The sequence below is a fragment of the Eschrichtius robustus genome, chromosome 16, assembly GCF_028021215.1.
Source record: "Eschrichtius robustus isolate mEscRob2 chromosome 16, mEscRob2.pri, whole genome shotgun sequence".
NCBI classification, from domain to species: domain Eukaryota; kingdom Metazoa; phylum Chordata; class Mammalia; order Artiodactyla; family Eschrichtiidae; genus Eschrichtius; species Eschrichtius robustus.
This window is the reverse complement of record NC_090839.1, coordinates 56,621,604-56,636,941: the sequence shown is the minus strand read 5'-3', so window position 1 is coordinate 56,636,941 and position 15,338 is coordinate 56,621,604. Positions and strand designations below refer to the sequence as shown.

Genomic DNA, 15,338 nt, shown 5'->3' with positions numbered 1-15,338 from the left:
TTATTTGTTATATTGATTCCTCTCCTGGGGTGTAAACTCCATGAGGGTAGGGACTCATGTTTTGTTTTGTTTTGTTTTGTTCGCCAATGTGTCCTCACTCTGTCGACTGAAAAAAATTGCACAACGTGAGAGTTGTGAGTTAAGTTTTATTTGGGGCAAAATGAAGACTATAGCCCAGGAGACAGCATCTCAGATAGCTCTGAAAAACTGCTCCAAAGAGGTACGGGGGAAGGTCAGTATATATGTGATATTGGTGAAGGGGGAGTACATGCAATCAAGCACATATTTTTTGCAGAAGGTTGCTGCTGGTCTCAGGAAGGTTACTGCTAGTCACGAGGAGCAGGTGTCACCAATGAAGGATTTTAGTGCTTTTCTAGATACGAGGAGATGTAAGAATCGGGCTCATAAAGTCTTCTCCCGAAAATATCTATCTGAAGGCCTGCTCTGCCAGTTTTTCCCAGAGCACAGAGTGCCTCATTCCTGATCTCCACCCTGAACTCCCTTCAGGGCGTGTTGAAGGTCAGCAGCTGCAGAGGCTCATAATTTGATCCTTGTAGAGGCAGGTGGCAAGTGCCAATGGCAAGTGCCAATTTGTAGGTGACAACTCCTAGGATTATGTCTGCCACATCGCTGGGACTCAGTGTAAAGAGGATGACAGAAGCTGCTCGACTGGGTCTGCTCAAGAGGGGAAGGCAAACAGGTGAATATGTCACATGTTTATAGTTTCATTTTTTTCATCACATTTTATCTTTACAACTGCTTAAATGTTGGCCTTTGTTGTTCCCATTTTACAGATGAAAACTTGAGGCTCAGAAAAATTGCTTAAGACGGGGACATGCCTGCCCTAGAAGTAGGTCCGCCGGTGACAGTTTCCATTTTCTGTGTCACCACTCCCTGGGACTGGGTATGGGAAATGGAGTTCAAGAATGACTGACCACTTCCATTCAAAGCAGTCATGGGTGCCCAGAAGAGGTTCCTCTCCGAAGGTAAAATTAAGAGTGTGCTCCAGATGGACCAATCTACAAAACAGAAGACTCACAGACAGAGAGAACAGACTTGTGGGTGTCAAGGGGGAGGCCGGGGAGGGAAGGACTGGGGGTTTGGGATTAGCAGATGTAAACTATTACATAAAGGACGGATCACCAACAAGGTCCTGCTGTACAGCACAGGGAACGATATTCAGTATCCTATGATAAACCATAGTGGAAAAGAATATGAAAGAAAGAATGTCTATATGCGTATAACGGAGTCACTTTGCTGTACAGCAGAGATGGGCACAACATTGTAAACCAACTATCGTTCAATAAAAAATAAATAAATAAATAAAAATTAGAGTGTGCTCAGCTGACATTTGTAATGGCAAGAGACTCCCTGAAAACCTTCAGCAATTTACATGAAAAGAAGCATCTTTAATTCCCAGGGTGGCTGTGATTCTTAAGAATAAAGACAAAGTCCAGGTTTGCAGTAATCCTCAGTCCAGAGGGAATCTGATGCGTGGAAACAGAGAATTAATCCTCTGAAATGGCTGAGAAAGAAGGCTGGTCCAAATTACAGGATGAGGCCTGCTTTAAAATGGATCATTACAAGTTTGACATGCCTTTAAAAAAAAATAGCTAACCCTTCAAAAAACATTTTTTAAAAAACCTGCTACATTCTATAGGCAGCATGGAAACATGAGTGCCTTTCTTTGGCAAAGATAACCCATAAGGGATGAAAGAAGAGAGGAAAGAAAGAGGATGAGAAATATGTTCCATTTCAAGAGAGATAATAGGAGGCTGAATTATCCAGATAATTTTCTCAATCGCCACTTCGGTTTTTCAATGTGGAAAGAGCTTCACTGGAGACCATCTTGCTTTAACAACTGCTGAGCATAATTTAGGGGGGAAAAAAAATCTACTAATGACCCTCCATTCAAAAGGTTTTAGAAGGAGCAGTGGGTGGCATATTTAAATGATAATGAAATACCACCAGGCTAGGGGAAGACACAGATTACCTAATAGGAAGAGTTTTCTCCATTAATAATGACTTTTAGAGTAAGAACGTCAGGAAATGAGAATAAGAATGAGAAGCCTTCTTTTCCCCCCAGAATTTCTGATGAGATGATCTTTTGTGGAAAAAAAAAAAAAAGAACAGAATGGAAGAGAGGTATCAGACCTCGAGACAGATCAAGACTCATTTTCCCATCTTCCCACTGGAAAATGTCACTTCTCCTCTCTGATGGGTTTTAAAGTAAAATCCTTATCAGATAGAAAAACTACATCACTATCCCATGTAGTTTTGCCTTGAAACCAACCATGGTCTTCTCCGAAAGGGAAGAGACAAACTTCAGAATTCTACAGCTACAAAAGTTTGCAGATGTTCTGTATTCAAAGCACCTGATTTCATCAGATTTCTCATTAGAAACAAGTGTCCCCATCAACTCAGGATAAAGCGTTCCTCTCACACCTGATGAATACAAAATGTCAAGGTGATTAGCATAGACTGGTCCATGAGTAGCACCGAACAGAAACGGCTCTGATAAGGTTCCTATCTCTAAATTTGAAGATATGCACAGGAGAGATTTATCAAATACCAAACAGGTCTCTCAAAAGCATTTGGGGGAATAAATGTTATATTTGGAGGAAACAGATGGGAATGTGCATTCTGAAGCCGAGACATGTATACCTAACCCCAAATTGACTTCTATTTGATGCTCTCAGCAAAGACAACCTGAATTCATTATCTCCTCCACAGCAAGGTCTCAAATTGGCCCCTTATAAAGGGAATAGTCTTCTTCATTAAAACACACGCACACGTACACACACACACACACACACACACACACACACGGAAAAGCATGGGACTCCTCATTTTCTCCTGTCCTTAATCTATCTCTAATTTATGTTGTTGCTACCTGTGGGATACGGCTGTGCTTTATTTATATTTGTCCATCTCCACCACGCTACTCCTAGTCCAGACCATCACCACCTCTCACCAGCAGCCCTGCAACAGCTTCCCAACAGGTGTCCTCTACACAGGCTTGCTCTATATTCCCACACTGCAGCAGGGTGATCCTTTAAAATGCAAATAGGCCACCACCATCACTCTACCGTCAAGAAAGGCTTTGATCATTTTCCGAATCAAAATCGTCTTCAAATCTAGAACAAAATACTTAATATGCCCCATGGTAGGGAGAATAATGTTCTCCCCTCCCCAAAAGCTGTCCATATCCTAATTCCCGGAACCTGTGAATATTTTATGTTTCTCATGGCAAAGGGGATCAAGGTTGCAGACGGAATTAAGGTTGCTAATCAGTTGACTTTAAGATGAAAAGCTTATTCTGGATTATCTAGGTGGGTTTAGTGTAATCACAAGAAACCTTAAAAGTAGAAGAGAGAGGCAGAAGGAGTCAGGGTCAGAGTGATGGGATGTGAGAAAGACTCAGCCCTCCATTGCTGGCTTTGAAGATGGAAGAGGGCCAGGAGCCAAGGCATGCAGGCAGCCTCCAGCAGCTGGGAAAAGACAAAACCACAGATTCTCCCCCGCAGCCCCCCAAAAGGAACACAGCCCTACTGACACCTTGGTTTTAGCCCAGAATTCTGACCTCCAGAACTGGAAGATAATAAGTTTGTGTTGTTTTAAGCCACTAGGTTTGGATAATTTGTTACATCAGCAGTAGGAAGTTAACACCTGCCCTCTAAGGCCCTACAGAGGCTGGACATTGCCCGGCTCTGCACCTTCATTTTGTACCCCTTTCTGTTCACCCCTTGTCTCTTTTCTTCTTGGTTTTCTCATGCTCGTGCTGTCACATGTCCCCCAAAGATGTTGTGACCTCCCCCCCTTGGCCTCCCCTCCCCGTCTTTTCCAGCCTGCTTCTGCTCATAATTTAGTTATGGGTGAGTGATGCCTGACTTTCCCACAACCCCTATCCTTCCTGACTCCTCACTGAGGATTCAGATACCCCTGTTTCATGATCCCTTAGCACCCATAACATCCATCATACTTGTTAGCACTTCTTCAAGTCCAGAGTGCCGGACTCATCCTGCTTTGCATGACACTTCCCTGGTTTTAGTGTAAAAGACCCACCCCTCAGGAAATCCCTCAATTCTGGGAAATCTGGGACATCCGATCGCCTTATCAAGTCGGCCTTCCTCAGCAGCACAGGGCCTGGCATATAGTAGATACTCGATAAAATGTTAATGAATAAATGGATTTCACTTTTCATCACCTTTTACTGCAGGCACACACGTTTCTAGTCTATTCTTATACTTCTATCTGATCATCTAAGTTTGCCCCCAGTGACTACATCCTGAGTGTTACCCAATTCTGTGATTATGCCAGTCCCTTAAGGGCTATGTCCCCACATACCATCCTTCCCAGCTAATCTTGCTTCCTTCTCCTGTGTGATGAGAATGGGCTCTTGGCTCAGTCATTCAATGAAACAAATCTTTATTGTGTACCTACCTCAAAAGCAAATGTTAAATGCCTTTGGATAAATTTCTATAGTGTTTGAAATATTCTGTGCTCTCAAAAATGAACATAAATTATGACAATCGTACCATCTTTGAAAAGTTGGTTTTTTTGGAGAAGAATGAATTTTTTCAGGTCTCTTGGGTGCTATTTTGTATCTTAAAAGAGGAATAAATTCAGAATTATGTGACCAGGTATTCTCTACTGGGGATTTCTAACCTTTGAAGTACTCCTTTTTTAAGAAAAGCAAGAACTTAAGTTTCACCCAGCGACCAAGTTTTACTTTTTTTTTTTTTTTCTTTTTTTTTGTTCCAATGTCCAAATTGTATGAGATCCAGTCTTGGCTTTATCTGTATAAGGCTGTGGTTTTCAAATGTTAATGTTAATAAAAAATCATGTTATGTGCCCATTCAAAATTCAGATTCCTGCTCAGCCACACCCCTGGAGCTTTTGTTTTAGAATCTGTAAAGTGGTTTTCTAGTAAGTAGCTTCAGGGATTGCCACGGACAGCCCCTTAATAAACTTTAAAGCATGGAAAGCTGTCAAAGGAACAATACGGTATAAATGATAGGTAATCTTGATAAAATCCCTTTAAAAGCTTATAATTATGGGGCAAAGATGCACGTATATGTTTATGGATTGGAGTGGGAAGGCATTCAAGGAAGGGGGTGGAGATAATAAAATGTTCATAAAATATTATATTTAATGGCAAAAGAAAAAATCTTGCTACTGTCACTGCTAGATAATATTACCTAAAGGCATCTGATATGTGGAATACAGACCTCCTGAATAAAAATGTCTAGTGTTGCCCATACCTCATATAGAATAAAAACAAAGTGTGAGGATAAAAATCTTGTTTTCTGACCCACTTAGTGAGTTGGCATGAATTGGGATTGAGATAAGAGCATTCTGCCTTCCTTATAAGCGCTAGCTCGTACCCAAAGGGTGTTGGCCCACCAGGAAGATATAAAGATGTCTTTGTAGGGATATTCAAAAGGAGAAGATTTCCTCTTAATGCAGGACCCTTTTTCTATGATGGTCTCTGCTAGTGCTACTTTAAAACATCTTTCACAGAGGTGGTCTTGTAAAGATGCATGATGCCAAATATTTATTTAGTCCTTTCTAAGACACTTATTAATTAGAGAGAAAATGGAAAAAATAAGTGGTACTGGCTGCCTTACAGCATGTGTCCTTTTAGCCCGCATGCCTGCCTCTGCCGGGCTGCATGGAGGAGAGTGGTATCCGCTCTACACTCTGCTCAGAGACTTGCTTCTGAATCACTTGTTTTCATCCATCCATACACTTCAACTTCTCTATGATCTTGACTCTCTCAGCCCACAGCATAGATTTGTATCCTCATTCTATCATTTGCTTATATTTTAGGTTTGCTTCAGGTTGGGTCGCCCTGGTACAACGTTGGCTTTTCACAAAACTGGCAGCGATTCACCTCTCTCACCCCAGACTCCCTTCTCAGAAACTATCCCTGTCAGGAAAGCAGGATACAGACAAGACTCGGCATCACCATCTTTGACTCTAAATGCATCACTAAGAAGACCATTAGACATCATAGGGACATCCTTTTTTGGTACCTTTGGGAGGGAGGGTAAGGGGGATCAATGCGGCTGAGGGTAAGGGGGATCAATGTGGCTAAGCGTACATTTCTTGAGAAACGTGCAAGTTCGTTATATAGATAAATATAAAGCATTTCTAGAATAGCCCCCATGGAAAGAAACTGTTGAGTAATAAGAAGTGCGCTAAGCTTTTAAGTTTCAAAAAATGGGTCAGATTGAAAAATGCTTTTCTCAATGCAATTTTAAGTTCCTTTAAGATAGGGATTATGTTAGAAGCTGCCCTTAATCACAAAAGAAAATGGGAACAGTGATCTGCACGTAGTAGACTTTCAATAAATGATATTTATTGAATCTGATATTTATCGGATATGATATAACACTGGCTGGGCTCCAAGCAGCCTTGAGATGTTTGTTCTAGGTCACTTGCACTAATGGGCTACAGGATCTTCTACGTCCTCTTTGACCTTCTGCTGCAGCCACGCGTCTGGTCTTGCTTATATATAGCTACCTTCCCTTTGCATGGTGTGTTCTGCTCTGAAAACTGTTGTCACATCTACTGTATCATCTGATTCTCACACCAGCTCTTTCAAAAACCTTATGGCTTTCATAGATGAGGAGACTGAGGCCGAGGGAAGTTTGGAATTGGCAAAGATCTCACAGGTATTGTGTGCTGAGGCTGGAGCCGGAGCAACAGTTTTAGACTCAAGATCCTGCCCATCTGTGGGTTATAAATCCAGTCCTCTCTACAGCACTTCATGACGCACTGTCTCTTCAGGAGCTCCGAAGGACAAATCCAGCGCTGGCACTTTCTACCTGTGGGTCTTGACTTCTCTGAGCCATGTCCTCATCGGCAAAAGGGACTCGGGATCGATAACAGTCACTGAGCCTTCTGATTTGTTGATCCATTTTCCCAATGAGAAAAGCAAAGCTCAGAGAGGACGAGAAGCTGCCAACCATCGGAGGCTGGTTTCAAAGACGGCAGCTTGATTCTACCGTCCATCAGCTCTCCTCCCCTGGCTCCCTGCTTTCCTCACCCACCACACTGATGCTTATTATGCACCTGGAAAACCAGGTGACACGCATAGAGTAATGATAGAGATGTAAAATATCACAAGGCAGGTTACATGTTTTTATGACGTATTTTCCACTTTTATTTATTTTTAAATTTTCAAATTCACTCCATTTTTATTATAATTAATACGGGTGGTTAAGAAAATGTCTCCCTAGATGCATTTACCAACAGCACATCTCTACAACTTCCTTTGCTGGCTCTGTTCTCTGATAAAGCATCTGCTTAGAGAGATTCAGGAAGGATACAGCAGCACACAGTGCCAAGGCCTTCCACCTGGGACCCATACAAATTCAAAAATGAGAACATCAGCTTCAAAGCCATCATATTCCATTCTAAATCGCCTTTCCCTGAAATTAATGGAACCAAGTCTCCCAGTCCGCCCTGTGTGTTGATCAGTATAATCTGCAGCAGAATCCAATAGCATAAATTGATTAAACCCCATCAAATGGTATTCCCTAAACAACCTTCCTTGCAATTAAACCACTGTGTTGAAAAGGAATTTGGTTAGAAATCCTAATAGGCATCCCCAACGGAACCGTAACATTCCTCATGAGGCTCTAGGATGACATTGCTCCCTTTTGCTTGACAGTAATATGAAATGAAATCATCTTAACATTTACTCACCAAGTCAAGTAGATACAGTCTCCAGAAGCAAACAGCTCCCCTCTCTGACCACAAGGGAAAATGTTCTCCTGTCTAGGGTAGAATGGTAATACTTGGCACACGTGCTACCACTCCCCCTTCCTGTACCCCTGGAAGACATTGCTAATCAATCACAGCACTTTCCTGCTGAGCTCAGATGCATTCTTCTCAACAAAACTACAGGGTGCCTTTCCTAATCAGAATTGGCAAGCAAGAAGAAATCTATTTGCCTGCCCTCTGTCTAAAGTTTGATTTCACTAAGCCTAGACACAAAACTCCCTATGACTCAATCCAGATACTCAGATTTGAAAGTGCCTAAATCCATGGGATCTTGAACCTTTTCTCACTATATAATGACCACTCTGAAACATTCGGTTGACTTTTAATAAAACTACTTCTCTCAAGTGGCTGACAAATTGTTCTTATCTTCCTCAGCACCCCTAGCCAGTATTTCTCAATAACCCTAAAGTAATACTTGCATTTCCTTTTCAAGTTCTCATTTCCTTCTTTAATCAAGGCAAATCTATTCAACTGTTAAAATCTACCTCTAGAAAAATCCTTCTGAGTCCAACCATTCCATTTCCTACTCCACCATTCTAAAAGTAAAGTAATTTTAATTCACTTAAATTGTTCTTTAGCCTTCAGGGTATTAAGTAGTTATGCCTTTCTGAGGGTTAGCATAAGGTGGTGTTCTTTCATTTCTCCAACAAATGAGGAAGTAGAAGATCACCTAGTGATGTGAAAAAATCCCTTTTCTATTAATTGATAAATAATGAAACTGACAGGTGATATGTAGGTTTGTTGTTGTTGTTTTTTTTTTTTAAGAAAATCACTCCAAGTTTCTAAGCATTCATTTATAAAATATATTTTAGAAACCAAGTTATAATGCCTATGAGATTATACGTTTAAATATGTGTCACCTATTTTACACTTAATGAAACTATTTTAAAAATTCAACGGAATAAACGTTAAAGATCTTATTGGCTTTATCCAGCAATTCATGAATTGGGCAGCATCCAATGTAGCAGACAGAAGGGAGCCCCACAAAATGAAAGACTTTTATAGGCAGAGGGAGCAGGAACAAGGCAGCTATACTAGGCAAAAAAGGGGATTGTTTATTGCAAAGTTACCTTCCTTTAGGGGATGGGGTTCTATCAGTCAGATGACTTAACTAGTGTTGATCAGGCAACTTCTGACTGACTTGTTTAAGGTTCCATTTCCAGGAGAGCCGAAGCTTAGCTAAGTGACTCCATTTAGGGTCTGTTGTCTTATTTTTAAGACATGCAAGAAAATATCTGTATTTTTAAATTAAAATTTTAAGAGTTTTCAGGTGTGTAGAAATGACTGGACCCATTCTACAGAGAATTATGAAAAAAATCAAGAATGAAAAGCTAATGAAAAATTAGACAAATGACAGAAATGACTGAGACAAAAGAGAAGTTAGGATGATAAAGAGATTTTTTTAAGAGGAACTGAATAAAAAAGCAGACTAGAAATGCAGAAGTCTTAGGACTAAAAAAGAGAAGTATCAGATACAGAAAAAAACAGCTTTAAACAACATGCAAGAACACACCACAGGAAAGACGTGTTAGGACCTTGAGAACCTCAGTGTGTGACAATGGAGTCAATGATGGAATACAATGAATACTTTAGCATATTTTCACACAACTACTAAGATCTACTAGAATGGCCCAGGCTTTGGAAAAGTCCAGCTAATATACTGACATGTATACACTCTACAACTTTTATAGAAAGAAGTGGGCATCCTCAGAAAAACCTTATTTTTATGTTTTTCAACACCTATTTAACTTTTCTAGTCCATGTCAAGGTTTACGCTGACTTACTCTTCTCTAAACAGGTGGAATATTTTAAATAATTCACTAAAATAGTAGACTCTGAAAAACCAAATGGCTGCTGAAGGGCATCTTCTTCACCCGCCTTCCTGGTCCAGTACCTGAGTGCAGCCCTGAGGAGCCCTAACCAGCATCTGTGTGTGTGTGTGTGTGTATGTGTGTGCATGTCTGTGTGTGTATGTATGTATGTATGTATGTTATGGCACTCCATGTTGTCATATGAACATTTTACAAAGGAGAGACTTGGTGTTCAGAGAGGTTAAGTCATAGTCACAGAGTCTTACAGTCAAAGCTATCTCTAAAAATGCTGCCTATTAACGTAGCTTATAATTGCTACTCGACCTTTCTAATATATGCTTGAAGCATCCACATGTTCAGAAATCTTGACTCCCCACGGAGTGTAAAGACTTATTTATGCCCTGCAATTATTTTCCCCTTTGTTTGGCTAAAATGTCTCACACAGTGACAGGTACATAATAAGCACTCAGTAAAGGCAGGTTGATTCAATTTAGCTCTTCCTGCCTTATACGTTGCCATAAAAGTCTCTTAATACTGCTTTCATTTGCGTAGCTATTGATTCAATTATTCTTCCTCAAATCTGAAATGAAGGTGGCCATCCCTCCTCCCAGGAATCCACATGTTAGTAGTGCCTCCATTCTTCTTCCATTTACATCTAACTAAACTAATTATTTCCCTGCTACCTCACATTCCACTGGCGTGACACAAACTGCTGCGACGGCCCTATCTCCTGCAGGCATCGCTTGTATCTTTTCAGCAGCCTGTTGTAACACAGGTGACAGAACGATTAAGAATGTCAGCCTTCAATGCATGAGGAACTTATGTAAAGCAAATGGTGTCATCTGAGGTAAAAACCGTGACAGCGGCAAAGGGAAACGGAGGAGCCAACAGGACTGCCTCCAAGCGAACTTTAATAGGGGAAGAAGAAACTATTTACCCATTCCTGGGGCAAAACAGAAAATCAAAACAACAAAAACAAAACGAAACAAAAACAGCTTTGTGATTTCTGCAGGACTTAGAATATAGTGGCGCTGGTCACTGGTGCACTAAAGAACTGAGCAAATGGATTTTATGCAGCGTGGAATAGACGATGATGATGGTGGATGGACGGATGGATCCATAAATACACAGACAGATGGGCAAATAGACAGACAGACAGGTAGGCAGGATCCTTGAACTTTTCTCCATCCCCGTAGTTACAACCCCATGACAAGCCAAGGTCATTCCTCCCTCCTAGACTATTTCAACACACCTCTTAACTGTTGTCCTTGCTGCCACTTTGCCTCCTTCCAAGCCATCTTCAATACAGTAGCCAGAGCAATATTGTTAAAAACACAAGTATAATCACGTTCCTTACTTTTCCAGATCCTTTAATGACTGCCCCCGGCATTTAGAATAAAATCTGAAATCTGTACTTTGATGGAGCTCTCTCCCCGTCCACTCTTTCAACACCACCAAATGCCCCTTTGATAGCACTTCATTCCAACCACACCTTCTTTTAATTCTTCAAAAGCCCCAAATGTCTTACCCTATCCCCAGAGACTTTTCCCTAGAATGTTTCAACTTAAATATCAATTCCTTGATCACTCAAATTAAGTTACCATACTCTGTACGGACTCTTAAAACATGCTGTGTGTTTATCTCACAGTAGATACTACAATTTATACTTATACCTTTATTTGTATGGCTGTTTGTCTATATCTGTTTCCTCTGGAGACTATAAGCCCCATGGGTCTGGGAAACTTGCCTGTCTTGTTTATCACTATGTCCCTGGCAGCTAGCACCATGCCTGGCATAGAAGAGGATTCAATGTGTGTCTGTCGAAGCGCATGAAAGCACGGCTCCAGCCACCTGCTTAATACAGTGAGATGGCAATTCCTGTAGGGAAGAGATGAGGACAAGGATCACAGAGACAGTGGGACACCAGTTCCGATGCCTCTCCTTTGACCACATCCCTGATCAAAGCTCTCACAGGGGGAATAGAGGGCTTGACACGTACCGTCAGCAGCGCTGAGCTCAGCGCCGAGCTCAGCGCCGTGAGGGCTGCTCAGGAGGATGTTAAGACGCACAAGCCTTCTCAGGAGCTCTGTGCAGACGTGGCGCCTCCTGGCTCCTCAACGTCGCATTTGCAGAGTCAGCCTTCGGAAGGGAGCTTGTAACCTGTGTCAGCCACCACCATGCCGAGGTAGGACCATGTGCTCTGAATAACAAGGTCTTTTTTTACTTTAGACCGAAATAGATGCAATCCTCCTTTACTTCCCCATCCCCATGATTCTGTTTTAAAATATTTATGAACACAAATGAATATTCATGGTATTAAACAATATATATGTATATTTTATATATGTACTACATATAAAATCTCAAAGGCACAATTCAGTTCCTTGCTTGTTAGTCCTCTGCCTTTGTTTTCTGTTTTTTTCTCAGAATAGAACTTCAGTTGCAACCCAGTGAAAACTTTGATGGGAGAGTCGAACCACTTTGAGTCTACAAGCATGTTGAGCATAAGAAGGACTTAGGCTTGTGGCTCTTGGTGGCTCTACTTTTCCTTGACTAACAAGAGTCTCTGTTTAATGCAGAGTCCCTGGTAACCACGGAGAAGGCCTCAGTTTCCATTTTCACAGTGTAGTATACTTGATGCTTCTCATTCTTTCTTTGCATGGAGAGAAAGAGGAAGAGGAAGAGGAGGAGGAAGGAAAGCTCCACAGAAGTTTATCTTTAATCATACCGGTCATCAACGTCACCTACTTTACAGAATTATAAAAACAACCTAAACATTAGCTGAGATCTTCAGGCACCACAAGCCTCCAATCCCTGTTGAAGCCAAAAGTCCTTGTCACTATTTCTTGGATGAAATGCACAGCCCCATTGGCAATTTTGACCCAGGGTCCTGCACATCGAAAGAACTTAGTGCAGTGGCCAAGAGTGTGGGCTCCAGGGACTTCCCTCGTGGTCCAGTGGTTAGGACTTCACCTTCCAATGCAGGGTATGCAGGTTTGATCCCTGGTCGGGGACCTAAGATCCCACATGCCTCACGGCCAAAAAAATAAAAAATCATAAAAAAACAGAAGCAATATTATAACAAATTCAATAAAGACTTAAAAAAAAAAAAAAAGAGTGTGGACTCCAGAGTCAAGATGGCTGGAGTCCAACCCAACCCCACCACTTGCAGGTCATCTGAGTACCAGCAACCCATGCAACCTCTTCAAGGGTTGGTTTCCTCATCTGCGAAACCGCAGAAGCTAGCAGAACCCATCTCACAGGTCCTCACGAGGCTGAAACGAGGTGATGCACACACAACACTTAGCCCAAGGCCTGGCATGTAAGCAAATGTCCTACCCGTTAGCTGTTACCTTCAAAATGATTGAGAACAACACCTGTTTTCCTCGGCAAGGACCCAGGCAGGAACTCAGCACCTTCATGAAACGTCCATAAAAATCTCGCTCTCAAAAACATTTTAAATGTAAGTGTATGAAGGGAGAGGTTAGCTTTACTCTTGGGAGTCAGGGGAACGGGGCAGACAGAGTGGACGATTGGATTATGACAAAGCAAACGACTTCAAATTGAACTTCTGTACGAGCCACTGATTTCCCTGGGGGCCCTCCCCGCACACTTTCTGGTTGGATCCTGTGCCTCAGTTCTCCTCCCAGCTTCTTGCCCGTCAGACCACAACCAGGTCTTCCCCAGCTAAAACAGAGCAGTGTTTTTGCTGCTATCTTTTGCTGAACTGATGGCCGCCAGGATTCTGCTCTCAGCATCCCACTCCCCAGCCCAAAGCTTCTTCCCAAGCAGACACCCTCTCCCCGGCAAGTGGAATTTTTATTTAATCTTCGGAAGAAACCTATGGGTTACTACTAGTTGTCCTCGTTATCGAAGAGGACACTGGGGCTGACAAAGATTACGTAACTTTTCCCAGATTTGCAGAACTGATAATTAGAGAGCCAAGATTTGAATCCCCATTTATTTGTCTTAAAATCTGTGCTTTTCCCACCATGACTGCTGCTTCCCTTACTTGAATCGAAATGAACTTAGATTACTGGATGTAACCCACTGGGTCTACTGAGCACACACAGCCAAAAGGCTCACAATTTGGCCTAGCAATGCACAACTTTTACGAACTTCTACCCACAGAATTTTCAGAGTGTACTGGAGTGGATGGCCCATAAAATTAGACTGAGAACACAGTGCACGCAACAGAGTTGTCAAGAATGAATTTATGGATATAACAAGGGTACATGGGACTGGAGAACCACCAGACTCCTGATTTCCCGAATCGCTAAACCCTTGTCAAGAAACAGCACAACGTTCATCTCAGATTACTCAAAGGGAGAAGTTCTTGAACTACGCTAGTCGCAGAAATAATGTCTGGTGCCAGAATCCACGGATTCCTAAGTGCCATTTTCCTTGGGGCATTGCCGTGTCAGAGAGCAGTGGGTTATTTCCTAACCTGGCTTCTCCCTCTACTCTGTGAGCTCCTTGAAGGTAAAGATTTGATCTAACTCACATTTCCAACTCCACTGCCTAGCTCCTCTTAAATATAATCCGAATCCTCTTTATGGGCTAATAAAACACAGGCAGCTAAGAGTAGAAAGCCCAAAATACTATGAGCTGGTTGTAAATTAACACCATCCATTTACGAAAAAAACCACAAAAAACAAAAAAAAACTTAGCCATATGCATCCAAAGTCATAAAGATGCTCTTATCCTTTGACTGTGTAATTCTCCTCAGGGGTATATCCCCAGGAAGTTATCCCAAGGAAGAAAACTCTATAGATGCTAAGTAAATAACTCTGGCAATAATGGTGTTAGGGAAAAGAACGGAAACCTCCAGATATTCCATAATAAAGTAAAGCATCATCCTGCTGATATATTGTGTAACCCTCAAAATTACGATTGTAGGGAGTGATAGAGCAACATGGAAACAAATGCTCAAGCTAAAACTTAAATGAAGAAATCGTAACACCAATTCACAAGCCCATGATGGCCATGGCACTGGACCACGTATCTGGACAGGCATGACACGGGAACGTGGGGAAGGAGTTCACTGCTATGGTTCATGGCAGTGGTGCATATGAGAAAGATTGAGGGGCAGGTAAACCTTGTTTCCTCGCCATCTTTAGAGAGTTATTTGGGTGATAGGTTTCAAATGGGCACAAAGAAGGTCAGGGGGAGCTTGGATTCTGTTCTGAAATGGAAGGCGGGCACTTGGAACAGAGCCCCTGGGTGAGAGAGCCCAGCTTTGCATGCAAGACGTGGAGATTCCCCTTCCTGGAGCCAGACCCGCACCGGCTGTGGAGAGCGATCAACGCTCTCGGCCATCTGCTCAGGCGCTGTGAAGGCAGCCACGTGTCCTCCTGCCTGGACGCTGGGGAGGACGCCGCTCACTAGTCAATCTGCTTGAAACTGCCTCCGATGATTAGTGTGTAATGACTCAGGTAGGTCACGGCCAGGGACGTTTCTGTTATTAGCGCTTTAGCAGCGGTAAAGGGGCATTGATTCTGCAGACGGAGGTTTACGGTTTGTTGGTCGGGAGAGCCCAGCCCTGTGCAGTGTCAATGGTCACTTCTGGGGGAGCAAGCACCCTGCAAGGGCATCATATTGATACTTCGGGGAAGGGGAAGGAAGGCCCAGGAGGAAGGCCAGCCAGCTCCGAAAGAAAAAACCAAACAACAACAACAAACAAACCTGGCCAGGGAAGATGGAAGAGAAGAATTTACCTCTGACAGGGCTAAC

The 15,338-nt window shown here is 42.3% G+C and overlaps 1 protein-coding gene across 1 annotated transcript in view; it reads right to left on the bottom strand.

Annotated features, from left to right (window-relative positions):
- Positions 1-15,338, bottom strand: part of RBFOX1 (RNA binding fox-1 homolog 1) — a 1,862,366-nt gene that overhangs the window by 1,212,666 nt on the left and 634,362 nt on the right. The gene's annotated exons all lie outside the window — the stretch shown is intronic.